Here is a 16,654-nt window from a genome sequence, read left to right on the forward strand (position 1 = left end):
TCTGGAGAGACCAACAAATAAAATCCAACACAGTGTCTACTTTCTTGGTTGGTCCTTATAGGACTGTAAGGTTAGATATTTTCCTGATTGGACAACTCTGGAATCAGAACAGATCTGCCTCACTCAGCCTCACTGGCTGTAAACAACAGAAACTGACTTCAGCTGTCTGTTTTAGAAGAGATTTTCCCAGAAGCACACTCTCAGTAAAGAATATGGAAGCAGGTCATTTTCCAAGGGAGGGTTTCCAGGGAGAGTTGCCAGATAAACTACAGGACATCTGGTTAAGTTTGAATTTGCAATAAGCAACAAATAAGTTACTAGTGTAACTGTGTCTCATCACATCAGGTATACTTATATTAAAAGCAAACCAAGATAAACAAATGAACGAACAAAAAACTGTTGTTTAATTGAAATTCATATTTAAGTGGGTGACTTATATTTTTGGGTTTCTAAATCTGACCAGAAGAAAATAGTAAGGGGGTGATCAAGGCATGTAAGGGAATGGGAAGAGCCAAGCCAGTCTGCAATTTCAGAATTCCCAGACTGAGCTAGATCCTGCAGGGAGCTCTGGAGTGTGCAGGAGGTCTCAGAGTTGGTCTTTCCTCAGGGCAAAGGCTCCTGTACTTTTGCATCAAACCAGTTAGCCATTAGGGTAGGCTCTGTCTGTAGGGGTTAAGGTAGTGGGAGGTGTAAAACTCAACTCTTAGGTACTTTCAGCGCTTTCTACCAGTTGGCAATATGGCTCCAGTGTCCAAGGCAGTCCTTAGAAAGTTCCAGGTGTGATCACTTAATATCAGTCATGCAGAGGCTGAGGGATGAATGCAAGGATCCGGTAAAATGGATAGGAAGTGAAATGATCATGGCAGTAACAGGCACTACAACAGATCATGGCACTACAACATCTTAAGCAACAGGGCTTTAATAGATTTAAATGGCTCCAGGAAACTCACGAGATACACTGGAAACTGGAGAGCCCGGCAAGCTGCTCCTTGGAGTCTAGGTTCTTGGAACGCCAGTGTAGGTCACCTCTTTGGGTCCGTCTGAGCTAGTTGCATCCAACAATGTAGCAACTGATTCAAAGAGCTAGGGAAGAGCTTCTAATCAGCCATCCTAAGTCACATGTCCACCCTCCCTCTGGATGGCTGCTCTCAAATGCAGGATCTCAAGCTAATATAAAGTGATGTTTAGGTGCAGGCAGGCAAACAATGACAAACATTGGATACTCAGCCATGTACTCCTATGGTAAATATACATCAGGTCCCTGTATTGTCTTCTTTCACACTGTAAGTGACAAATATCAGAGAAAGGAATAAGTCATTCATCTAATTATTTCTTTCATTAAATGTCCAGTGTGTACCCACCACCTGTCTAATGTTTTCCAGAATTGTCTAATTCTATCTTTGTGAACGTTGTCAATTCAGCATTTAGATTTGTCTTTTTAAAATGAAAATCATAGCGAGCTTCTGTTCTCAGAAGTGTTCTCATCACATTTGGAACACACCACCAAGTTCCCGACGTGATCTACCAGCGTCGCCAGGCACAGCAGCCTGTCACCTCTCCTACCTTTATTCTTATGGCTTCCTTGCTTCTCTGGCTGCAGATAATCTTGATTTTTTAGTCTTCTTTGAACACAGGAGTCCCACTCCCACCTCACGCCTTGATATTTTCTGTGCCTGAAGCATTCTCCCCCAGAATATCTGTACGATCGATTGTTGCTTTATTACTTCATTTGTGTGTCTGTTCATCTCTCATCTCCATAGAACATCCTTCCCTGAACTCACATTATTCACATTCTACAAGAGCAAATCCCATCTCCATCATCCTTATCCTCTTAGCCTGCTTTATTTTTTCCTCACAATTAATATCATTGAGAATATAATATATATTTATTTGCTGCCATATATATGTATATATATATTAAAAGATGGTTCATATATATATAAACATCTCCAAGAGGGCAAGTCCTTTGTTATGTTCATTGCTGAGTCTCAGCCTCTAAAACAGAATCTGGCACTTAGGATATGTTTAATGTATTAGTCAAGATAAAGAAGGAATGAAGAACGGAAGGAAAGAAGGAAGGAAGGAAGGAAGGAAGGAAGGAAGGAAGGAAAGAAGGAAGGAAGGAAGAGAGGAAGGAAGGAAGGAAAGAAGGAAGGGGGGGATCTTAGAGGAACAGATGCAGAAAGTGCTAAGTGTCAAGTACCTTGCCCACATCTTCCTGCTTTTTACAAAATGATCTTCTCACCCACTTGCTAAAATGAAAACTCTTCTGTCTTCAGAGGTGTGTTGATGTGATTGGATCATTGAATCTCTAATTCTGACTCAGAATCTTCCTCCCCTAGCACCCCCATCTTTATTCCATCAGTAGCACTTTCTTACCTCAGTAACGCAGTGTCAGCGGCTTCTCCAGCTTAAGAAGCCACGGACTGATGAAGCTTTAATAGAGCAAGGAATACAAAACTTAATTAAGGAGAGTACAGAGATCACATCTGATTTACTAAGTAGCCTGGGCTTTGTATATGCAATCCTGACTACCAATAAGATGTGTTATGAGATGTATAATATTGGTATCAAAGGGCAGAAATCTGAAAATTGGGGGAGCAGGTAAAAACATTATATACTTTTAAAGTATTATCATAATTCCTAGAATATTAAATGGACTATGAAAGCCATAGTTCATGATACTGGGCCCAATAACAAAGAAAGAACTCGAATGTTTATTGTATATACTGAAGTATGTTTCTCTAATTTTCCTTTCTCCTGTAAATTTCGGCGGCTGACAGAGTTTAACAAAAATACATTAAATATTGGGTCATGCATCACTCCCACTCCTTAAAATTGGTTTATAGCAGTGAATCATGCTTGTGGAAGGCAAGGCGATTATTGTGGAAATCAGGGCTACTCACAAGGCAGATGGTAGGATTACTCTTTCCCAAGCCGACTGAAGTTAAACACAATCATGTGACTTGATTTGATTTGATTTGATCAATAAAATGCCTAGAACTTATAAGAATCACTTCACTCACGAAAGTGGCACAGTTATGGTGGTGAAGAGGATGAGTCGGTTAAGGGAACAGATTCTCCAGTGGAACTACCTCAGCTAGAATCTTATGACAGTCACTTCCTACATGAATAACCTTGGGGCATGTGATTCAAATTCTCTGTGTTTCAGTTTCTTCGTTTTTGAAGTTAGGAGCATGCCCACTTAGAAGAGTTTATTCCCCAGTAAATGTTAACTATGTTTGGTAAAATAAACAGCTTTGAGGCCATGGGTGGTAACAGGAACAGGAAGGGCCCTGAGCCTGACCAACCTGTAGCTCCTGCTGAGGAGGTCATGTACGTGTGGACACACAAAAGTAGATAATCCCAACACTTGGCAGTTACTGTATTTCTAGATGGGATGTATCTGGCGCTAAGCCTACGGCGGCCCACAACTCAATATCCACACATCCCTGGAGGATCAGACCTTCAGGCTCCTCTGAGAGTGTCCCTGGTTATTTTGGAGAACCCCCAAAGGGTCATGAGTTCTACAAGCCAGGCTGCCACCTGCTATCACCCCCCAGCAGTCACCTCACTTCTCCTTTCCTGCCCTGATTCCCATTCCCTCTGTTTCCCACTCATAAGTTGTTTGGACAAGACTCAGAGCTTCTGGCCTGTGAGAACAGGGCTATGACTTAAGCCAATGAAGTTGGCCATGGGGTTCAGATTGCCTTTGCCACTCCCTGTTCTTTGTGACACAGTCATAATTAGTAATGATTGTTATTTTCTGTATTGTTCTCTGGTTCTAAAACAATTAAAAAGAAGACCCACATTCAAGTTTACAATGACTAAATTAGATAAAATACTTCACTCAAGTGTGCACTTGTCAAACAGGAATCCCACACCTGCCAACCCATACATTGCTTCCCTGTTTTAAACTTTAAACACAAACCACAAATGGGCACATAGCAGGACAGAACTGCACTCGAACTCAGGTATTCGTCTCTGTCTTTGCAATCTCTGGGCCATTGTTGCTCACCTTGAATCTTCTGTTTTAATGTGGAAACACAGGCCACTCAAAGCAAGCTCCATGATTTCGAACTTTCAGAGTTACTCTTGAAACAATCCTGTATAGCTGAGTCCATGTGTGTGTCAGGGTCTGATTCTATAACTGAGAAGTCTAAGAATTGACCTGCATATGGAATGCAATGTTTACTTAAAGATGAGTCGTAAGAATGTGTTAATTTGAAGCAAGTATATGTGTGTGTACACATGTTATACGTGTGCCTGTGTGTACATTGAACTCAACAGTAACTGAGGCAGTTTTTAAAACTTGGACCAGAAAAGTTGTGTTTTGTTTTGTTTGTTTGTTTTCAGTGAAGGGTATCTCATGGCTGAGGTCGTTTAGAATTTCTGGTCATGGTGAAACTAACAGGCAGACTCACGCTTGGTCAGCCGCGTTATGATTTTTTCTACATTTTCTGCAGACAAGGAGCTCATCGTGGCCCGCCCTCTGGACAGACCACTCCCACTGCCCTACCTGCAACTCCTGCCTGCTCCCAGCTTCCCTTTCTGAGGGATTCCGACCCTGTCTGCATTCCCTACTGACGATGGAGAACCACTTTCTCCTTTTCACAATGCCTCATTTGATTCCCTGGGCCCTGACACGATGTGGCAACTGCCCAGATATTCTGGAAATCTCTCTTGACTATTTGCAGTAACTTCTGACTGCCATTGTCTGGCCTGTGCTACTCAGGTCGCCAGGAAGTGGCAGAAAACAGGCCATGCTGTCCCATACTCCTTCCTTTCTGCTTCTGGATCCTCCGCGCTCTGAAATCTCTGCTGTCACACCATTACAGACACGAATGTCCATGCACAGGAGGGGAGACGGCTGCTGATTTACATGGTGCATGTATGTTGGGTGCAGGGGGAAGGGTTACAGCACAGAAGCAGCAGCCAGCAAACATGTGTTGTCTCTTGAGCCCCTATGACATCACCATTACGGCATGCCACCTAAGTCAATAAAGCTGAGAAAAATCTATAAAATGCATGCAGGTATACAAATCTGTATACAGACATGCATGCGTACATATAAACTTAGTGGTCTGCTCTCTCTCCAAACATCTGGGTATATAAAAAAGAATGATGAGAAAAAAAAATAACACAAAAAACAATGAGCTTCATCATGGCTTTATTGTCAAATCAGAGCAGCTGTCAGAACTGTCATAAGAATGTGACTTTGCAACCAACATAGAAGTGATGTCCTTCTCCTTCTCATTCTTCACCCTCTGCCTAACTTTCGCTGGTTGTTATTCAGCTTCAAAACCCCCAACTTCCAGGCATAATGGACTGCAGTTTTAGAGTTTTCAAAGAAAAGCCTTCTGGACAAAAATTTTTCATTAATTTATTTTTTAGCCAGAGAGAAATGGGTGATAACCTTTAAAAATAAGCAAATGGAACTGCTAGAAGAAAAAAAGAAATGCAGGAGAAATGAATTAGCTATTTCCCTCTTTTACCATTTCTCTGAAAATTTAACTTTTTTTTTTGGTCCTATTAAACATCATGAAAGGACACTGTATCATAAACGCAGGAAGGGAACAGAGTCTCTCATTAAACTTGCGCACCTGAGATAAACTCTCAGGGGTGCTCAGGAGACAAAAGGACCGTCTGCCCGAGACACGCTGTAAAAGACTAAGAGTTTGAACCACAGTTCAAAATATACCTTAGTGGAGACATTTTAATTATATTCCTTAATATAACAATTTTGAGAGCTAATATGTTCTGTGCCTCTTAAAAATTCAGACATACGCCTATCCGTAGGGATCTTTTTGCCCAGGAAAGTGGTAGGATGGGATGGGACTGATGGTGGTTGGGTGTCTTCACTGTGTGAGGATATTTACAAATGATTTCACTTAATGCTCTCTCCAGTCCCACAGTGTTGATGCTTACGTCCCTGTTTTGTAGTTGGGGACACCATTGTCAGCCATGTGAGGGAATAAACTTTAAACCACACAGCTTCTTGATGGTAACACTTGGGTTCCACAAGCCATAAAAAGACACAGATATATTGTGGTCGTCTTTCTGAGGAAGGACAGATCACGTTTTCCTCTTGTGGGAGTGGCAGGATTAAAAACAGCTTCGTGGAAAAGACGGTTATTTAGACAGAACTCAAATAACAATATAAAGGGGTTTGAAGAGAAAACTGGGTAGGGGGTTTTCTAGTGAAGAAAATCATGAGGAGAACAGAGAGGAAAGGAGCATGGCGCCTGTAGAAGGAATGACTTGATATCAGAGATGGGTTTGAGTAGAGTGTAAGGTGCATGAAAAGGAACAAAGAGTAAGACAAAGAGTGGTTGGTCAGGTAAGATCATAGAGGGCAAAGACTAGGGTCTGAAAACATTACAGTTATTCTAGGCGACAGCAAACCACGAGAGCACGTGAGTTTAACAGTGGTGTGATCAGTATTTGCTTGGAATGTCAATCTGTCATCAGTACATAAGATACCCTCAAGTAGGAAGTCCCTTAAACAGCTCCTTGGGAAATATGATGGAGGTGGAACATTAGGAACATTCTGGAAACAGAAAGCTTAGGTTGATTTTATCTCTAGGAACAGATAACTGGTGTTGAGTCTGTCTCACATGCCATGTCATTTCATGCTTTTTCAATCTTTCCAAACCCTTCAAAATCCTATGAGAAGGTAAGAAGTCTGGGAGATGCCACCCTCCTGTTTGTTGAGGACAAAAATAAAATAATTTGGTTGAACACACAACCTTGGCTCTGACAAAAGAAGAGTCAAAGGTGACATTGAAGTTTAGAGTTGGAGAGTTTGGGGGTGGCCGAGGCTGGCATTTATCAGTATCTGAGCTTGGCCTTCCTTCCTGAGCACAAGGGTGGCCTGCACTTACCAGTTCCTCAGTGCGATACAGGACTTTCCCTTGAAATGGGGTAAAATATTCAGTAAAACATGTAGGTCAGGGTAACTTGAGAGTCACTCCACATAACCGTTGAGCTCCTGGCTGTAGAGGAATCCACCACTGGCCTCCACAGGAATTTTAAAACAAGCCTTGTATTAAAACACTGAGATTTAATACACTGGTGAATATTTCCGTTACAGGAATCGGGATGGCCCTGTTGAAAATGGAGACCTCACGTGCATAAAGTAATATGGCATCCCGGTTAGAAGCCTGAATTCTGGAGTCAAATATAGCTTTTCCTCCCAGCTCTAGGTTTGAAGAATTGACGATTAAGCCAGTGCTTAGTAATTTAGGTGATTTAAATAGTTCAGGTGCTTTAAATGCTAAAAAATATTAGATATTAGATATTAAAAATATTATATATTTTTGTTTAAATGAGGCAAAGGATTAAATAAATTTCCTGAGGAAACAAAGATAAGAAAAGGTGAAGCCAAGTTTCACCATCAAATCGTAGGGATGTGTGAATATTCTGGTTTTGGCATCTGTAGGTGAACTAGTAAGGTAATTATTGAAGTCTAAATCAAATTTCAAAGGAAGGGGGATAACACATTTTTAAAGCAAGGACATAATTACCTTGTGTAACTATTGCCAAGGGCTAAAATAATAAACCTAGAAAATGCTCTTAAGATTAAAAAAAAAACAAAACCTCTGATTCTTTTTACTAACTTAACCTATTTCCAGATAAACTTCCCTTTCAGACATTTTGTTTGTAAATTATCAATAAATACTGTCATGGTTCTTTACTCTCCTGTAACATAGAACAATTATATATCCACACCCTGCCATGTCCTGGTGGTTGGTGGAAAATATTTTCCTTACCCTTTGGTTTTGGGCTTGGCCACTGGCTCACTTGGCCAGTGGTTATTGCAGACATCACTAAGGCAAACTGAGGCTTAAAATGTGCTTGTGTAGTGACAATGAGCTTTTTGTCCCTCCGTCCTTGCTTAAAACGATCATGCAACATCTTGCCTTTAGTTCCAGAAGAAGAAGACAAACAGGGCATACCTGGACCCAATTCACAGCCTAGAGACACATTCAACAAAAGGCAGCTTCAACGAAAGGCAAAAATAAATGCTTTTTTTGGTGGTGGTCAGTACTTAGCGTTATTGCCACACTAGTTTCCCAGACCACTAACGTGCACTGCCCTGTGGTCTTTCCACTGCGGAGAAGTTATCTGTCTACTTCTTCTACACCCCCAAATTGCTCCTACCTAAGAGAGGATATTTTGTGCCTTCCTATCTTCTCTCTTTTCTTTTTACTAATATTTATCCAGTGCCTAAAAGTGTTCACTGATTGTATCAGGTGCAACAGAGATGGGGATGAATGAGGAGTTTATTTGTTTCCCTGGAATCTCACAATGTGGAACCTTTACATGCGCAAATCTGTACCAAGCAAGGTTTTCCTTCTCTCTGCTTTCAACACCAACTCCATTCACCATGAAGGGCCAGCCATGGTATCTTTAAAACTTAGCCCTGAGAAAACTGCTTATCACAGCCTGAATCCTCTGACTGCCTTTACTGTAACTTAAGAGGGGATGAGGACACATCTGGGACCCACCCCAGAGCAGCAGCTGATACTGCTGACAGAGCAGTACTAATAATACCTGGTAAATTAGAACACGGGGCTCACGCATGGCTCAGCTCCGAATGTGAATGAGCGTAATTGCGATTTAGCAGTGCATGAACGCATAGGTTGGAATGCAGATGAACTGAAAAATTGGGTTGATGCTTACATCTTAACTTACCGCTGCATCAAGTTGAAGAAACACCAAAGTGTTTAATCAGCATCTCTGTGCTTCCACCTCTGAGTTGACATATTTTAGATGCTACTTGGTTCCTTCCACCCAGTCTGCTCTCACATAGCAGAGGGAACTTATATTCCACACCCCTGATGCTTTGCTTCATGCTCAGTAAAGAACCATCGAGTAACTAAGCATCCCTAATAAGACATTCACCTTATTGTGTTTTATTTCAACTATTTTAAACATCCATCTCTTCCCATATATACTTATATGCAAGTATGCCCTAACAACTAGCATTGTGCCTGCCATGTTAAAGCTTGAAACAGATGGTTTCAAATAAGTGTATGAGTGACAAAATGTCCTGTAAAGGGTCTTGAGAGATGAATAAAATTGGTGGGGAAACACATTCACTTTCTGAAAAAAAAAAAGTTTTCCTTTTAACTTCTATTGAAGTTGGTTTTCTTTCCAAAGCATTGTATGAGGAATAAGACTAATAGCAAATGAGTAAGTAAGAAAGTAAGTAAATACATACATGTTTTCAAACACAATTACAAAGTAAGACATTGATACCAAAATAAACTGGAACTAATGCAAGTGATGTCTGTTCTCTTTCCCTTTATGCCCTCAAACCACCAACTAAATTACACTGTACTCTTTAATCTCTGGCATTGTCCAAACTGAGGGAAGCAATTTGGAAAGGCTCATACATAATTTATTAAAGGTTCCCTCTGTAGTGTACTTGCCCTAATTCAATAACATCACACTCTTATAATTTGACTTTTAATATATTAAGGTTATTTATTAAAATTTTAATAAGTCCCAAAATTGCTTTCAGCAGGCTCTAAAATCTATTTTAATAACAGAACTGGACAAAATGAACTGTTTTAAGTCCCTTGTATCTTAGTGCCAGTTTTTAGAAATTGCACTCAAGTACAAGTATGAATGCACACACACACACACACACACACACACACACACTCCCATAGGTGCCGTGGCCAAGGATGGGATGAAGCCTAATGTCCAGAGGAGAGGCGGACTGCCATTAAATTTGTGGAAAGCACTCATGTTAAAATTCTGTCCCAGGACTAATTGTGTACATCATATGAAATACTCAGACCTTCTTTGAACACATTGATATTCTTGGGGAAATATTATTTTCTTTATTTTTTTTCCTTCACAGGTAAGTTTGAATTTCAAAGCAGGAAGTAAGATTAAGCCAGAGCTTGTTTTCAGAAACCTGTAATATCAACAAATGGGGTCATTCCAAAGCATATTATTATAATACACACTAGAAGCCCTGCTTTATGAATTCAACATTTTCCTTGCCTGCTTTATACATCAAGGGTGTCAGTATATCAACCACAGTGTGTTTATGAAGAGCCAACTTAGCACCTGGCACACCGTAGGAAGCTGGTACGCATTTCCTGAAGGACTCTCTGAAAAGTTTACTTTGCTGGGAAATTTTTAAAAATGCATTTCTAGGTTTTGTTTCCAAAGGTCTATTCCTTTAACTCTTCGAAAACATAGTATCACTCACCTTTGTCCATAAAAGAGATTTCAAACTCCTTTCAGACATAATCTGGCTTCTGTTTTCTCTCCAGCCACTTTCCACCCCACCTAGTTAATTTTGTAACCGCATGGATACACTCCTTCTCGTTCCACCCTGCAGGCTACTTTAACTTTTCTCAGAACTTTCTGCTTCATCGAACAACTCCCCTCTCTTGTTGCTAGAACTCAAGGGAACACATTCCCTCCTTCTGGAGCTTTTGCTGGGCCTCTTGGCAGAATTACGCAACTTGGCATCTGAGTGGCTGCAACGCCCTACATACATTTCATTTCCCATAGCAATTTCCATAAAGTCTCATGGCCATTCCAGGGCAGGGAGAAGTGGCTCATTAGACATGGAGTTTCTTGAGGTTTGCAGACATCCGCATTTGTATCAGCAACAGCTGACATGGTAATTTTCCATAATAATTATTGTATAAATGACTGTTGGGTTGAAATTGAATACGGATAAATGTATACAAAGATATATGGTTGCATTGATAAATGTAGAATTGCAACGTAAGCTCCAGAAGTAGTTCTTTGGACTAACAATAAAAAGAAACAACAAACAAAAAAAAGAGAAAGCATGTGAAGAACTCTGCAAAGTAAGCAAAAGCAAGTGGATTTTGAAGATGAGTCAAAACATGGAGAAGTGACCTCCCAGGGGTGAGAATCTTTAATTTTTTGTTTGTTTGTCCCAGAAGCCAGCCCCAGTTGAGGAAAGATGGCACAGTGATGTTGGCTAAAACTAAAAGTGAAACCATGTATTTCTCAACCAGAGGAGAGAGGAAAACTGGACCCTGGAGACTGGAGCATGTGTAGATAATTTCTAATTACAGTATTGATTATTTGGGAATGGATCCCTTAAATCTATGAATGAGCCTGCAAAACCCTCGGGTTCATCTCTGAGCTCTGCATGTGTGAGATAGACTCACACATGTATAACAAAGGTCTGTGGAGCTGAACTGACATTGGAACCACTGTTCAATCCCAAACTAAGCCCAGAACTACACGTGCATGTCGTGTGTAGTGAAGAGATACAGACCAATGTACCACAGGCTTAGAGAACCAAACTGATGTAAAAACGGAACTGAACTCAACAGCTCATTCCCCATTCTGCATGTGTATAAACAAGACTCACACCAGCAGCATAAAGTTTGGAGGCTTGAACTGAGATTTGAGCTACCACAGACAGAAGACGTGACAGCATTTGTTGTTTGAACGTATCAGGATTGATTGCCTGCTAAAACCAAAACGTCCACATTTTCCATAGGATTATGATAGTACCCAGGATGCACATGACACAGCATTTATAGAGCTCACATTAAATTCAAGTTCACTTAATAAACAAAGAAAGAAAAACAATTCTCAAGTGAAAACCAATCAATAGATGCCAACCCCAATAGGACTCAGATATTAGAATTATATTTTAAAAAAAGACTGTAAACCAGCTATTATAACCATGCTCCATGAAGTAAAGGGATTAACAGGTGCACACTACTATATATAAAATAGATAAACAACAAGGACCTACAGTATGGCACAGGGAACTGTATTCAATATCTTGTAATAACCTATAATGGAAAAGAATCTAAAAAATGATATATATATGTATATATGTGTGTCTATACATATATATATATAACTGAATCACTTTGCTGTACACATGAAACATTGTAAATCAACTATACTTCAGTTAAAAAAATAAATTAATGAGAAAACAAAATGGGCCCCAATCCATTTCTTGGAAATGGCATTAGGGGCACTAATAATACTGACAACAGACTTCTCAATAGTAACAACAGAAGAAAATAAAAAAGAAAGAAATGGGATTGCTTCCAAAATGACATTCATTTGGCCCTAAAGTAGAGGTCTGTGTGTCCATAACACAATAGAAACCACCTGGGAAAACATTAAATGACGGGCTAGATTTGCTTTGTAATTTGAATAAAGGAGTCATGAAGCTTTCATGGCCCAATAATAAAATGTGATGGCTACTCCCACCAGCAAAAAAAAAAAAAAAAAAGGAAAAGAGAGAGGGAGACATGTTCAAATTCAATGAAAAAGAAGTTCTCAGCTCAAGTGAAGTTCTCAGTTATCTAAAAAACAACCAAGTGAAAATATTGAACTGAAAAGTACAGAATCTGAAATAAGAATTCCCTAGATGGGCTCAATTACAGATAATAGAGGAAAAAGTCAGTGAACTTCAAGACAGACTAATAGGCATGATCCATTCTAAATAACAAAGAAAAATATTGGAGAAAAAAATAACAGGATCTAAGGGCCTGTGGAAATTTTTCAAACTGTCTAACATACATGCAATTGCAATCATAGAAGTAAAAGAAATATATATTAGCAGTGAAAAATATTTGAAACAATACATAACTGAAAATTTTCCAAATTTGCCAAAAGGTTTACATTTAAAGTTTAAAAAGCTCAGTAAACTTCAAAAACAATGAACTCAAAGTTAATCATGTTTAGACAATCATATTAAAATGCTAAAAATTAAAAATAAGAAAAAATCTTGAAAGCATCTAGAGCACATGACCTATAACACACAGGAGACTGTGAATTGAATAATTGTGGATTTCTCATCAGAAAACACAAAGACCAAAAGACAGTGAAAAAAAATTCAATTACTCAGAGAGAAAGCAATGTCACACCAGAATCCTACATCAATTCAAGGAAAAATATTCTTCCAGAATGAAAAAAAAAAAAAAAAAAAGAGAATCTCAGATAAAGGAACACTGAAGAATGTATCACCTATAGATCTTTTCAAAAAGAAATTCTGAAAGTTCTTCAAGCTAAAGGGAGATAACCAGAGGATAACATGCATCTGTGACAATGAAAGAAGAACAAGAGAAATGGTCAACATCTGGGTAAATATGAACAACTATATATTCCCATTTATGTTCTTTAAAATACATATGCACCTTAAAACAAATATTATAACATTTCTAGTGATGTTCTCAATGCATATATTATAGATATAACACGTATGACAAGTATAATACAAATATAAATGTTTGTGAGGGAGATAAAAAGACCCATTTCATTTCAAATTTCCAACACTTTATGTGAAATGGTACAATACTATTTCTAATTAGATTGTAAATGATTGAATAGACATGGCATAATCCCTAGAGCAACCAATAAAAAATACAGAAATAACCAAAATGCCCAGAGAAAAATTAAAATGGAATACAAAACATGATTCAAATTATCTAATAGAAGGAAGACAGTGGGGAAAAATGAATAAAAAACAGAGAGCAAAGTGAAAACAAATAATAAAATGACAGGCTAAAATCCAACCATATCGATAATTACATTGTTGTTTTTTAAAGTACAATTTAGCAATTTATTATGGTTTATACTTTTGTTTTCTTTTTTAATTTTTTTTTTTTAATCAGTCATCAATTTTATACACATCAGTGTATACATGTCAATCCCAATCGCCCAATTCAGCACACCACCATCCCCACCCCACCGCGGTTTTCCCCCCTTGGTGTCCATACGTTTGTTCTCTACATCTGTGTCTCAACTTCTGCCCTGCAAACTACATTGTATTTTAATTGTCTAAATATTCTAAATAAAAGCAGCGGTAGACAAAGCGGAAAAGAAACAAACAAACAAGACCCTAATGTCATTTACCTACAAGGGGTATTTTGGTTACAAGGACACAGGTAGTTTGAAAGAAAATGGATGACAAATGATAGAGCATGAAGAGTAAGCGTGGCTGGTTATGTTGATATCAGATAACATGGACGTTGAGGAAGTGTTCTGCAGAGATAAAGAGGGCTATAGCATGAGGATAAAAGGGATACATAAGCAGGAATTCATAACCATTATAACTGTCCATGCATCTAGCAAAAGAAATCTCAAGTTATACAAAGCAAAATTGACAACATAAAAGGGAGAAAGAGAAGAGTCCACAATTATTGGTAGTGGATTTTATTACCACTAATTGATGTAACAACAATTTAAAAACTCAGTAGTGACATGTAAAATGTCAGGAAACCCAACAAACGCCTTGATTTACTTGAACTTTATGGATCACCACACCCAACCGATGTAGAATACACACTCTTTCAATGTGAACAGAGACATTTGCCGAGATAGTTGCCATGATGGACAATAAGACAAATACCAACATTTTCTAAAATCATGCAAAAATATATTCTCTGATAAAAAGGGATTTAATTTAGAAATCAATAATAAGATCACTAGAAAATTCCCAAATATCTGGACACGAAGCAACACATTTCTAAATAATTTATTGAGTGAAAATACAATCTCCAGAGAAATTAGAAAATGCTTTGAACTGAAGAACAATACAGCTAAAATGAGGGAAACTTAGAGCTTTAAAATGCTTAGGTTAGAAAATAATAAGAATATAAGATCAATGTCCTAAGGATCCATTCTAGTAAAAGAAAAAAAAAAAAAAGAAACCTGAAGTAGAAGAAAATAAATAATAAATTTTATTTTAAATCAAGGAAATAGAAAACAAAGAGGAAATAAAGGTACATCATATCTTGAAAATATCAAGAAAATGGCCAAACTAAACTGATCACAAAAAGGAAGAAATCATCAATGTTAAAAGTGAGAAAAAGGGAATTACTGCAAGTTTTACGAACAGTAAAAGAATAAGACAATACATCAGCAACTGTATATCATCACATTTGACAACTGAGGTCATAGGCACAAATTTCTTGAAAAATATAGCTTACCAAATTTGACATAAGAAGAAAAAAAACTTGAAGTCTTATTGAAAAAGTTGAATCTGTTAGCAAAACCTTCCTAAAAAAGACAACTCCAGTCCAATTTGACTTTGTTGGTAAATACTATAAAATAATCAAGGATAGAGTGGTAACATAGAAACAAAATTTATATATATGTATAATTAGACTCTATATGTTTAAGATGTTTTCTAAATTTAAATATCTGTAATAACCCCAAATTAAAATATCCTTACAATATATCCATATATTTTTTGTTAAAAACATAGATGGCATACTTGTAAAAACTAAAATGTAAATATATACTATTTTCTTTCCTTTTTTGACCACGTCCACATCTCCTCTTCACAATTCCTATTACTAAGACTTTTATCTATATTCTCCCAATAACTTCTGTACACTTATACACACACGTGCTTCTAAGTGAAACCATCCTATAATCCTTCAAAGTGCCACATATCTTGTATTTCTCAGTGAGCACTTAGACTTGATTAGTTATTTCTAATAGTGATATATGTGCTAAAAAATGGCTCATTTAAACTAATAAATGAATACTCTTGATTATTTCCACCCGAATTCTATCTATCCTTCAATACTTAACTCAGATGAACATCAAGCTTATAAGTGAACATATGAATAAATCAGTGGCCTAAAATCATATTCCATCCAGACCCTAAATCATAATTTTGCCAGGGTTTCTGCCATGGGTCTCCCACCCCTCTACACAATGACCAGGTAGATCTGTCTTTGTTGAAAATACCAGACATCAGCAAATAGTTTATTTAAATAAAACCAGTGATCTTGCATTATGTATGTTTTCATCTTTGTGTCTGCATTGATGTTCTTCCCTTTAGCTGATGAGTCCTTTTCTTTCCTTAAAAAACAAACAAATAGACAAAAAAACCTTCATAACCCAGGTTTGTTTTCTTTTGTTTTAATTTTTGTTTCCTGGGATTTTTGTTGTCTCCTCAAGTAGCTTGCTGCTTTTCTGGCACATGGCAGACATAAAGAAAATGTGAAATGAATCTGAAATTTGAAACAAGGGCCCCTCTCAAAAACTATGAAGGGATGACTTAAGAGATGGTATTCTCTGGACATTTAAGTATGTTTCTTGAAAATTAAGCCCTCACTCTATCCTTTAATATACTCTTCTAAACCAGATTTTCATAATATATTTGCAAAGTACCTTTAATGTCAAATGAATCCCTCTACTCAACTTCATTATCATAAAAATACCAGTTCTTCTGTAGTAAGGAACTCCAATTACTTATGACTAAGGTGTTTGGATGAAAATGACAAAACCAACAACTCTTAGTGGAAATAAGGCCAGCGTTCTCTATAATCTCACCGGGGTTCCTCTAAGGCTCTATGAATACGGAAAGAGGGAACCAGAAAAGAAAAGGCTTTGCAAAGCGTAGACCACATTAGATCTTTCTCTAATTCAATTTTTTGGCTTTCAAGACCAACATCAGAGGGGGATTATTCCTAATGGTTTTTTCCTTTTGATCAATTTGTCAGACTTGAAGGGAATGAGAGAAATTAACAAGGACCAAGATGAAAGGTCAGTAACAGAAGAGAATGCTTTTGGGGAGGGTTTATTTGTCAGAAGGATTTTAGCGACCAGAGCACAGGGTTTTGATGTAAGAAGGATCGTTACTGAATCAGGGCTGGACCACGAT

This window comes from Balaenoptera borealis (assembly GCF_965194805.1).
Source record: "Balaenoptera borealis genome assembly, chromosome: 17".
Taxonomy (NCBI): domain Eukaryota; kingdom Metazoa; phylum Chordata; class Mammalia; order Artiodactyla; family Balaenopteridae; genus Balaenoptera; species Balaenoptera borealis.